This window comes from Suncus etruscus, chromosome 9 (genome assembly GCF_024139225.1).
Source record: "Suncus etruscus isolate mSunEtr1 chromosome 9, mSunEtr1.pri.cur, whole genome shotgun sequence".
NCBI classification, from domain to species: domain Eukaryota; kingdom Metazoa; phylum Chordata; class Mammalia; order Eulipotyphla; family Soricidae; genus Suncus; species Suncus etruscus.
The window spans coordinates 26271742-26281601 of record NC_064856.1 but is presented as its reverse complement, the minus strand read 5'-3'; positions in this window follow the sequence as shown (position 1 = coordinate 26281601).

Here is a 9860-nt window from a genome sequence, read left to right as displayed (position 1 = left end):
GGAAGGTGTTGAAACTGGTGATGGGAAATGTACACTGATAAAGGTTATTGCACATTGTATGACTGTAACTCAATCATGAACAACTTTATCCGCTAAAAAAAACTGTAGTAATCATGATGTTTAAGTAAAATTTTGGTAATTAAAAATTTTGAACTTAAATTAAATTTCTGAGTCTACCTGGAATTGTAGAGAAGAATCCAACTCATATAAACAGATAAAATTTCTGCCAAGGACTGTAATGGAACTACAAAAGAGTGGAACTCTCAGCTTTCAACTAGTCCTGGACAAGTGGACTCTCTGTATGACCATCCCTTCCTCAGCCTCTGTGTTCCACCTCTGTAAGTGTCTCTCCTAAAGCACCCCACTACCAACACCATGCCTGCATCTACCAGTTTCTCAGGGCTTCTGATCTTGGGCAATTCGTTCAGAAAAGGCAAATATGAAGGGCTTGAGAAAAAAACAAGCGCAAACTTGTTTATGGCCTTCTGAACTCCCTCAGTAAGCCAGTCACTAATTTATTTACTTGTCACTCATTGAATAAATTTTATGCCTCAGATGTTGGGCTAAATAGGAGAGCCAAGATTCAAAGAGACACAATTTGTGAACTTAGTGAATTCACTGCTATATTTAATTAGTACCAAAAATGTGTGCTCACACACAAAATCCACACACACACACACACATACCCTTAAAAAGTCAACAAAATTGAGACAAGTTTTCTTCCTCAAGGAGATTATTGTTCAGTGAGGAGACATACAAGTCAATGAGCAGAAGTAGGTAAAGTGAAGCAAAGAGGAGAATCATCCACAATGGAAACTAAGTAGCAGACCCCTATGCTCCCCAACCTCACCCCAAGCACCAATGGATGATAGTGTTTGTAACAAAGGAGAGAGAGTTAATCATCCATGGGCATGAGTTCTTCTTTGGGGAGGAGGGATTATTTTCTGTGATGCTCGATGCTCAAGGGACAAGGCTGTACTGGCAATTGAAACAAGATTGGCAGACCCACAAACATAAACTTCAGCCCTTTGCACTACTCCTCAGACCAGAGGTATAAGTCTTAAGCCTATTGTACCAGAAGGGAAATAAAGCATCTCCCTTAAAAAAAAGTAGATGAAATCCCAATTTCATTCAACATCTTAAGAGAGAGGCCTATGTGCACTTCCCATAGAGCCCAAGAACAGAGACCACAGCAGCTGTTAAACTCATCTCAGTCTGTGGACTTGAGATGCAGCAGTGCCAGTTCTATATGACATCTTCAGTGTTTCATAGTTCTCAGTCCTCTCATTTCCCAGATGGGCAAATGAAAGCTCAAATTTGTAAGGTGAACCCTTCCCCAAACTTCTTGTTTCCCTAACTTTTCCTTAAATACGTTAATCCCACCTGGATGATCAAACAAATGATCAGATGGGGCGAGCTGTTTTAAATAAAAGAAAAGAGTCTGGCTGGGGAGATGTGAGGAGAGAAGCAGAAAAGAGTGGGGGGCATCAAAAAGCAATAACAGAGAAGCAGCAGAGAAAGCTCTGGAGAGAGACATGGAATAATTAGTATAGGGAGAGCTCAGCAAAAAATGAGCACATTGCAGAGAAAAGCCTGAGAATATTAGCTATCTCACTCCAATAAAACTGTAACTGATTGCTTGTGAATTATTTCTCTGCCAGTAGACCCATCTACCTGAGAGGCTAGAAACACTGTGCTGGGGGATGACTCACCCAACATGTGGACTTATACATTATATTTTATATTTTAGTTCTACAACTGGACCCAAAACTGGTACCTGAGAACCTGAGAAGACCTCAGCGATGGTGAGTGCCTTAACCCTCTGATGGCCAGTTATGGTTTTCTTGAGCCAGGACAAGAGTGTGGAGCCCAGAATATTGGCCTATGTGATGCCTATTCTGAATACGGTGGAGACTCCTTCAGGAGGAACAAAAGCAGAGAGTAAATTTGGGAAAGTTGAAGACTTTGAGCTGATTTACAGAGGCCTAGGCCAAGGCCTTTCTTTTATCAAAGGTACTTTGTGCAAGGACCTTGCCTCACTAACCTCATAAAATTCACTGATTCGGAAGAAACCAACAAAATTTCCATTAGAAGTTGACTGATGGCATGCAGAAGAGTGGGTCATGCCACCCAAATTTGGGTTCTGGAACTGAAGTCTTTCAACGTATCTAACTTTAGTGGTTTAATAGTAGTTTGCACAATTCTGGGGAAATATATAATGTTGTTAGTTTTTTTTAATTTTTTTATTTAAACAACTTTATTACATACATGATTGTGTTTGGATTTCAGTCATCTAAAGAACACCACCCATCACCAGTGCAACATTCCCATCACCAATGTCTCAAATCTTCCTCCTCCCCACCCAACCCCCACCTGTACTCTAGACAGGCTTTCTATTTCCCTCGTACATTCTCATTATTAGGATAGTTCAAAACGTAGTTACTTCTCTAACTAAACTCATCCCTGTTTGTGGTGAGCTTCATGAGGTGAGCTGTAACTTTCAGCTCTTTTCTTTTTTTGTGTCTGAAAGTTATTATTGCAAGAATGTCTTTCATTTTTCTTAGAACCCATAGATGAGTGAGACCATTCTCCATGCTCTCTCTCTCTCTGACTTATTTCACTCAGCATACTAGATTCCATGTACATCCATGTATAGGAAAATTTCATGACTTCATCTCTCCTAATAGCTGCATAATATTCCATTGTGTATATGTACCACATTTTCTTTAGCCATTCATCTGTTGAAGGGTATCTTGGCTGTTTCCAGAGTCTTGCTATGGTAAATAGTGCTGCAGTGAATATAGGTGTAAGGAAGGGATATTTGTATTGTATTTTTATGTTCCTAGGAGTGGTATAGCTGGGTCATATGGGAGCTCGATTTCCAGTTTTTGGAGGAATCTTCATATTGCTTTCCACAACGGTTGAACTAGACGGCATTCCCACCAGCAGTGGATAAGAGTTCCTTTTCTCTCCACATCCCCGCCAACACTGCTTGTTCTCATTCTTTGTGATGTGTGCCAATCTCTGGGGTGTGAGGTGGTACCTCATAGTTGTTTTGATTTGCATCTCCCTGATGATTAGTGATGTGGAGCATTTTTTTATGTGTCTTTTGGCCATTTGTATTACTTCTTTGTCAAAGTGTCTGTCCGTTTTTTCTCCCCATTCTTTGATGGGATTAGATTTTTTTTTTCTTGTAAATTTCTGTCAGTGCCTTGTATATTTTGGAGATTAACCCCTTTCTGATGGGTATTGGGTGAATAGTTTCTCCCACTCATTGGGGGGCTCTTGTATCCTGGGCACTATTTCTTTTGAGGTGCAGAAGCTTCTCAGTTTAATATATTCCTATCTGTTAATCTCTGTTTTCACTTGCTTGGAGAGTGCAGTTTCCTCTTTGAAGATGCCTGTAGTCTCAATATCCTGGAGTGTTTTACCTACACGTTCTTCTATGTCTTATGGTTTTGGGTCTGATATCGAGGTCTTTCATCCATTTGGATTTAACCTTCGTACATGATGTTAGCTGGGGGTCTAAGTTCAATTTTTTGCAAGTGGCTAGCCAGTTGTGCCAACACTACTTGTTGAAGAGGCTTTCTTTGCTCCATTTAGGATTTCTTGCTCCTTTATCAAAAATTAGGTGATTGTATGTCTGGGGAACATTCTCTGAGTATTCAAGCCTATTCCACTGATCTGAGGGCCTGTCTTTATTCCAATACCATGCTGTTTGGATAACTATTGCTTTGTAGTAAAGTTTAAAGTTGGGGAAAGTAATTCCTCCCATATTCTTTTCCTTAATGATTGCTTTAGCTGTTCTAGGGTGTTTTTTTCCCAAATGAATTTCAAAAGTGCCTGATCCACTTCTTTGAAGAATGTCATGGGTATCTTTAGAGGGATCACATTAAATCTGTCCAATGCTTTGGGTAGTATTGCCATTTTGATTATGTTAATCCTGCCAATCCATGAGCAGGGTATTTGCTTCCATTTCTGCGTGTCCTCTCTTATTTCTTGCAGCAGAGTTTTATAGTTTTCTTTGTATAGGTGCTTCACATTTTTAGTCAAGTTGATTCCAAGATATTTGAGTTTGTGTGGCACTATTGTGAATGGGGTTGTTTTCTTCATGTTCATTTCTTCCTTATTACTATTGGTAATTGGTGTATAGAAAGGCCATTGATTTTTGTGTGTTAATTTTGTAGCCTGCCACCTTGCTATTTGAATCTAGTGTTTCTAGAAGCTTTCTCGTAGAGACTTTAGGGTTTTCTAGGTAGAGTATCATATCATCTGCAAACAGCGAGAGCTTGACTTCTTCCTTTTCTATCTGAATTCCCTTGATATCTTTTACTTGCCTAATCACTATAGAAAGTACTTCCAGTGCTATGTTGAATAGGAGTGGTGAGAGAGGACAGCCTTGTCTTGTGCCAGAATTTAGTGGAAAGGCTTTCAGTTTTTCTCCATTGAGGACAATATTTGCCTCTGGCTTTTGGTAGATTGCCTTAACTATATTGAGAAAGGTTCCTTCCATTCCCATCTTGCTGAGAGTTTTGATCAAGAATGGGTGTTGGACCTTATCAAATGCTTTCTCTGCATCTATTGATATGATCATGTGGTTTTTATTTTTCTTGTTGTTGATATTGTGTATTATGTTGATAGATTTACAGATGTTAAACCATCCTTGCATTCCTGGGATGAAACCTACTTGATCGTAGTGGATGATCTTCTTAATGAGGCATTGAATCCTGTTTGCCAGGATTTTATTGAGGATCTTTGCATCTGTATTTATCAACGATACTGGTCTGTAATTTTCTTTTTTGGTAGCATCTCTGTCTGGTTTAGGTATCAAGGTGATGTTGGTTTCATAAATCTATTTGGAAGTGTTCCTGTTTTTATGATTTTATGAAAGGGTCTTGCCAGAATTGGTAGAAGTTCCTCTTGAAAGTTTTAAAAGAATTCATTAGTAAATCCATCTGGGCCTGGACTTTTGTTTTTGGGCAGACATTTGATTACTGTTTTAATTTCCTCAATAGTGACGGGTGTGTTTAGATATGCTACATCCTCTTCATTTAACCGTGGAAGATTATAAGAGTCCAAGAATTTATCCATTTCTTCCAGGTTTTCATTTTTAGTGGAATAGAGTTTCTCAAAGTAGTTTCTAATTACCATTTGGATCTCTACTATATCAGTAGTGATCTCTCCTTTTTCATTCCTAATACGAGTTATCAAGTTTCTCTCTCTTTCTTTGTTAATTTTGCCAGTGGTCTATCAATCTTGTATATTTTTTCAAAGAACCAACTTCTGCTTTTGTTGATCTTTCGGATTGTTTTTCGGGTTTCCACTTCATTGATTTCTGCTCTCAGCTTTGTTATTTCCTTCTGTCTCCCTATTTTTGGGTCCTTTTGTTGAGTACTTCCTAATTCTATGAGCTGTGTAATTAAGCTATTCAGGTATGCCCCTTCTTCTTTCCTGATGTGTGCTTGCAAAGCTATAAATTTTACTCTCAGTACAGCTTTTGCTGTGTCCCATAGGTTCCAATAGTTTGTCATTTGTTTCTAGGAAGATTTTGATTTCCTCATTGTTTTCATCTCGGACCCACTGGTTATTCAGTATTAGGCTGTTTAACTTCTAGGTATTAAAGTTTTTCTTCTGTGTCCCTTTGTAGTTCACATATAACTTCAGGGCCTTGTGGTCAGTGAAGGTAGCCTGCAAAATTTCTATCCTCTTGATATTATGGAGGTATGTTTTTGCTAGCATTTAGTCTATCCTGGAGAATGTCCATGTATTTTAGAGAAGAATGTGTATCTGTGCTTCTGGGGGTGGAGTGTCCTGTATATATCTATAGGCCTCTTTCTTCCACTTCTCTTTTCAGGTCTAGTATATTCTTGTTGGGTTTCAGTCTAGTTGACCTGTCAAGTGTTGACAATGCCGTGTTGAGGTCTCCCAAATTTATTGTGTTGTTATTGATATTATTTTTCAGATTTGTCAACAATTTTATTAAATATTTTGCTGGCTCCTCATTCGGGGCATATATGTTTAGGAGAGTGATTTCTTCCTGCTGAACATATCCCTTGATTAATACAAAATGTCCATCTTTGTCCCTTACAACTTTCCTAAGTATAAAGTTTGCATCATCTGATATTAGTATGGCCACTCCAGCTTTTTTATGGGTGTTGTTTGCTTAGATAATTTTCCTTCAGCCTTTTATTTTGAGTCTATGTTTGTTCTGACTTTTCAGGTGCATTTCTTGTAGGCAGCAGAAGGTTGGATTGTTTTTTTTTTTTTTTTTTTTGATCCGTTTAGCCACTCTGTGACTCTTTACTAGTGCATTTAGTCCATTGACATTGAGAGAAAGAATTGTCCTGGGAGTTAGTGCTATCTTTATATCGAAGTTTGGTGTGTCTGTTGGTCAGTCTTGTCTTAAAGTAGGCTGTTCAGTTTTTCTTTTAAGAATGGTTTTGAGTCTGTAAAGTTTCTGAGCTGTTCTTTGTCTGTGAAACTATGTATTGTTCTGTCAAACCTGATAGTGAGTTTTGCTGGGTGCAGTATTCTATGCGAAGCATTTACTTCATTGAGTTTTGTCACTATGTCCCACCACTGCCTTCTGGCCTTGAGTGTTTCTGGTGACAGGTCTGCAGTAAATCTCAAGGATGTTCCCTTGAATGTAATTTCTCTTTTCGATCTTGCTGCTTTCAAAATTCTGTCTTTATCTGTGGGATTCGTCATTGTGACTAGGATGTGTCTTGGGGTGTTTTTTCTAGGGTCTCTTTTAGTTGGTACTCTTCGGGTATGCAGGATTTGATCACATGTATTCATTAGTTCTGGAAGTTTCTCTCTAATGATGTTCTTGACCGTTAATTCTTTCTGGAGATTTTCTTCCTGGGTCTCTGGGACTCCAATGATTCTTAAATTGTTTCTGTTGAGCTTATCATAGACTTCTATTTTCATCTGTTCCCATTCTTTGAGTAATTTTTCCATTGTTTGATCATTTGCTTTAAGGCTTTTTTTCCAACTTCTTCTGCTATATGTAATTGTTATTCAACTCATCTTCCAGTGTACCAATTCTATCCTCAGCTGCTGTTAACCCTTGGGAAAGATCAACCATGTTTTTCGTCAATTCTTCTAATAATACACATGCAAACAAGTTCTTATCTAATAGAGATGGGAACACAAATTTGGTAATTTAATTAGGCCTTTTACCATGAACATTGGCATAATGATTTGGCTCAGGCCTCAAAAGAATGGGCATCGTCCACACACACCTGAACTATGAAAACAACCACAATTGTATTTAACATTTCCAGGATCCAAGCCTCTACCAGAGAAGACCTACCACTGCTTTGGCATTGACTTATTCCAAAGAGTACTCCCAACGTCCAGGTGACTCATTAACAGTCTGCATGCAGGGCAGATCGCTCTGCATTTAATGATATGCTGAAACTAGAGGATGCTCCACATCAGCCTGACATCAACGAAAGAAATGCACAGAATTCAGAGTCTTTAAATATAAACGTCTGATACCAACTATAGCTAAAGTGTGAAAAAGTTTCACCAGGACCTTGAGAATGACTGGAGTCAGATAGACTGGTATGCCTGGAACCCAGAGTCTGTCTTATGCCAATAAACTTCTGGGGTGAGGCCTTTTTGTAATCAGGTCAAGGATTTTTTTTTTCTCCATTTTCTCCATTTTTCTGGACTTATGCAAACATTGGCGATTGCCACTATCATACCTTTACTATATTTTTTTACTCTTATCCTTTAAGGAAAAAAATACAACTTACTGTAGTAGAATGCAAATTATACAAATTATAAAAATGCAAAAATACAAATGACTGTAGTAGAATGCCTGTCTCGAATACAGGCAGGAGATGGGAAGGGGGGAGGGGGTAATGTTGCACTGGTGAAGGGGGCTGTTCTAGTTATGACTGTAACCCAAATATGATCATGTTCTTAAATAAAAAATATATTTAATAAAAAAAAGAATAAAGAGTCTGGCTTGTGGGAGGTGAAATAGCAACAAAAGGCAGGGAGAGGCAGCAAAAAGATTAGCAGAGAAAGCCGTGTGAGTAAACACACATTTCGGACAGGGCTTTGGAATTAAAGCAGGCTGATTCCAATGAAACTTTAACTGACTGCATGTGAATTATTTTTCTGCCACCACACTACCCTTCTTCATCAGACTCATCAGCATAAGGGGTTAGAAAGAGGGTGCCTGGGGTGGCCTCAACCCAACACATGGATCACTTTATATTTTATATCATATTATTATGACATATTATAATATATCATATATTATCATTATATTATTAATAATATACAATATAATAATATATAAATATATTATTACATATTATATGTTTTAATATAATATAAATATATTTTATTATATTACATATTATATACATGTAATATCTTATATTAATATTATATTATAGTATAATATTTTGTGTTATATATTATATTTTTAATTCTACACAAATTAAGGCTAAGGCTGTATCTTAATCAAGCTCAGGCAGCAAACTCAGGACAAAAATGTTAGAATCTCAAAGGAACATGTTTGAGGTATAATAATCGAAGCTGGCAAAAGGGCTACTATCTTTCCATGAGTTCTGGAATGTGTGTGTTTTTGTGTGCTTGTTTTTTGTTTTGGGCCATACCCAATGGCACTCAGGGGTTACTCCTGGCTATGTGATCAGAAATTACTCCTGACAGGCTTGGGGACCATATGGAATGCCAGAAATCAAACCTGTGTCAGGATTGTACAAGGCAACCATGCTATCCACTGTGCTGTCTCATTGGTCCTAATGTTTTGAAGTAATAACGGTGCCTATTTTTAAGCGCTTAGTGTTTACCAGGCTTTGAGCCAGATGGTTGTAAGAAGTTGTTCATAATATAAGAAGAGGAAGAATGATTATGTTCCCTTTACAAAAATGGTCTCCTAACTTTCCAAAGTTACAAGAACACAGAGTTGAGGTGCCAAGATTTGAATCTAGTTTGAATTAATACTTTTGCATTAATCTCTTAGTGTTAGAGTCCAGTATCTGAAAGATCACACAAAGCAATGAACTTTGTATTAAAGGATTTTATTATGCACAAATCACAAGTCTAACAAGGATTGAGTTTAGAAGCTGATCGGTAAGGGCCCTCTCCTTTAAGAGAAGAGAGACCCCAACCTTAGGTAAGGAAGGGGTTTCCTTTTATATTCTAAAACTGCGATTCTTTAATTTCCATATGCCCTTTACAATGATTGCTTAGATCCACCTGGAGGGTATATTATTCACATATTCTTTTTTTGTTTGTTTGTTTTGTTTTTGGGTCACACCCAGTGGTGCTCAGGGGTTACTCCTGGCTGTCTGCTCAGAAATAGCTCCTGGCAGGCAGGAGGGGGGCAGCTATATGGGACACCAGGATTCGAACCAACCACCTTTGATCCTGGATCGGCTGCTTGCAAGGCAAACACTGCTGTGCTATCTCTCCGGGCCCCATTCACATATTCTTGGGAACTCTCAGACTACCCCTTTCTTTCTGCTTTTTAATGGATTGGCACTTTACTCAGGACATGGTTGGGAGGTAACTGCAAGGTCAGAATACTCTGTTTATTTGCATAGAGCCTCCTTCCAGAGAGAGGAGGATTTCAGGACATGGTTGGGGGCTAAGTGAGAGTTCAGCCATGTGTATAAAATGGCTGCTATCTTAAGATGGAAGAACTTATGCTAAGTTCTTATTCAGGGTGGCATTACATTAGTATGTAAAATCAATTACAACTGATTAGAGTCTTGATGTAAAAAGCAAACCATAAATATTATATATTGTGCATAATTATTTTTATAATTTCAGTGTAGATAAAAGAGTATTTAAAGAGATTTAAAAATACTAAC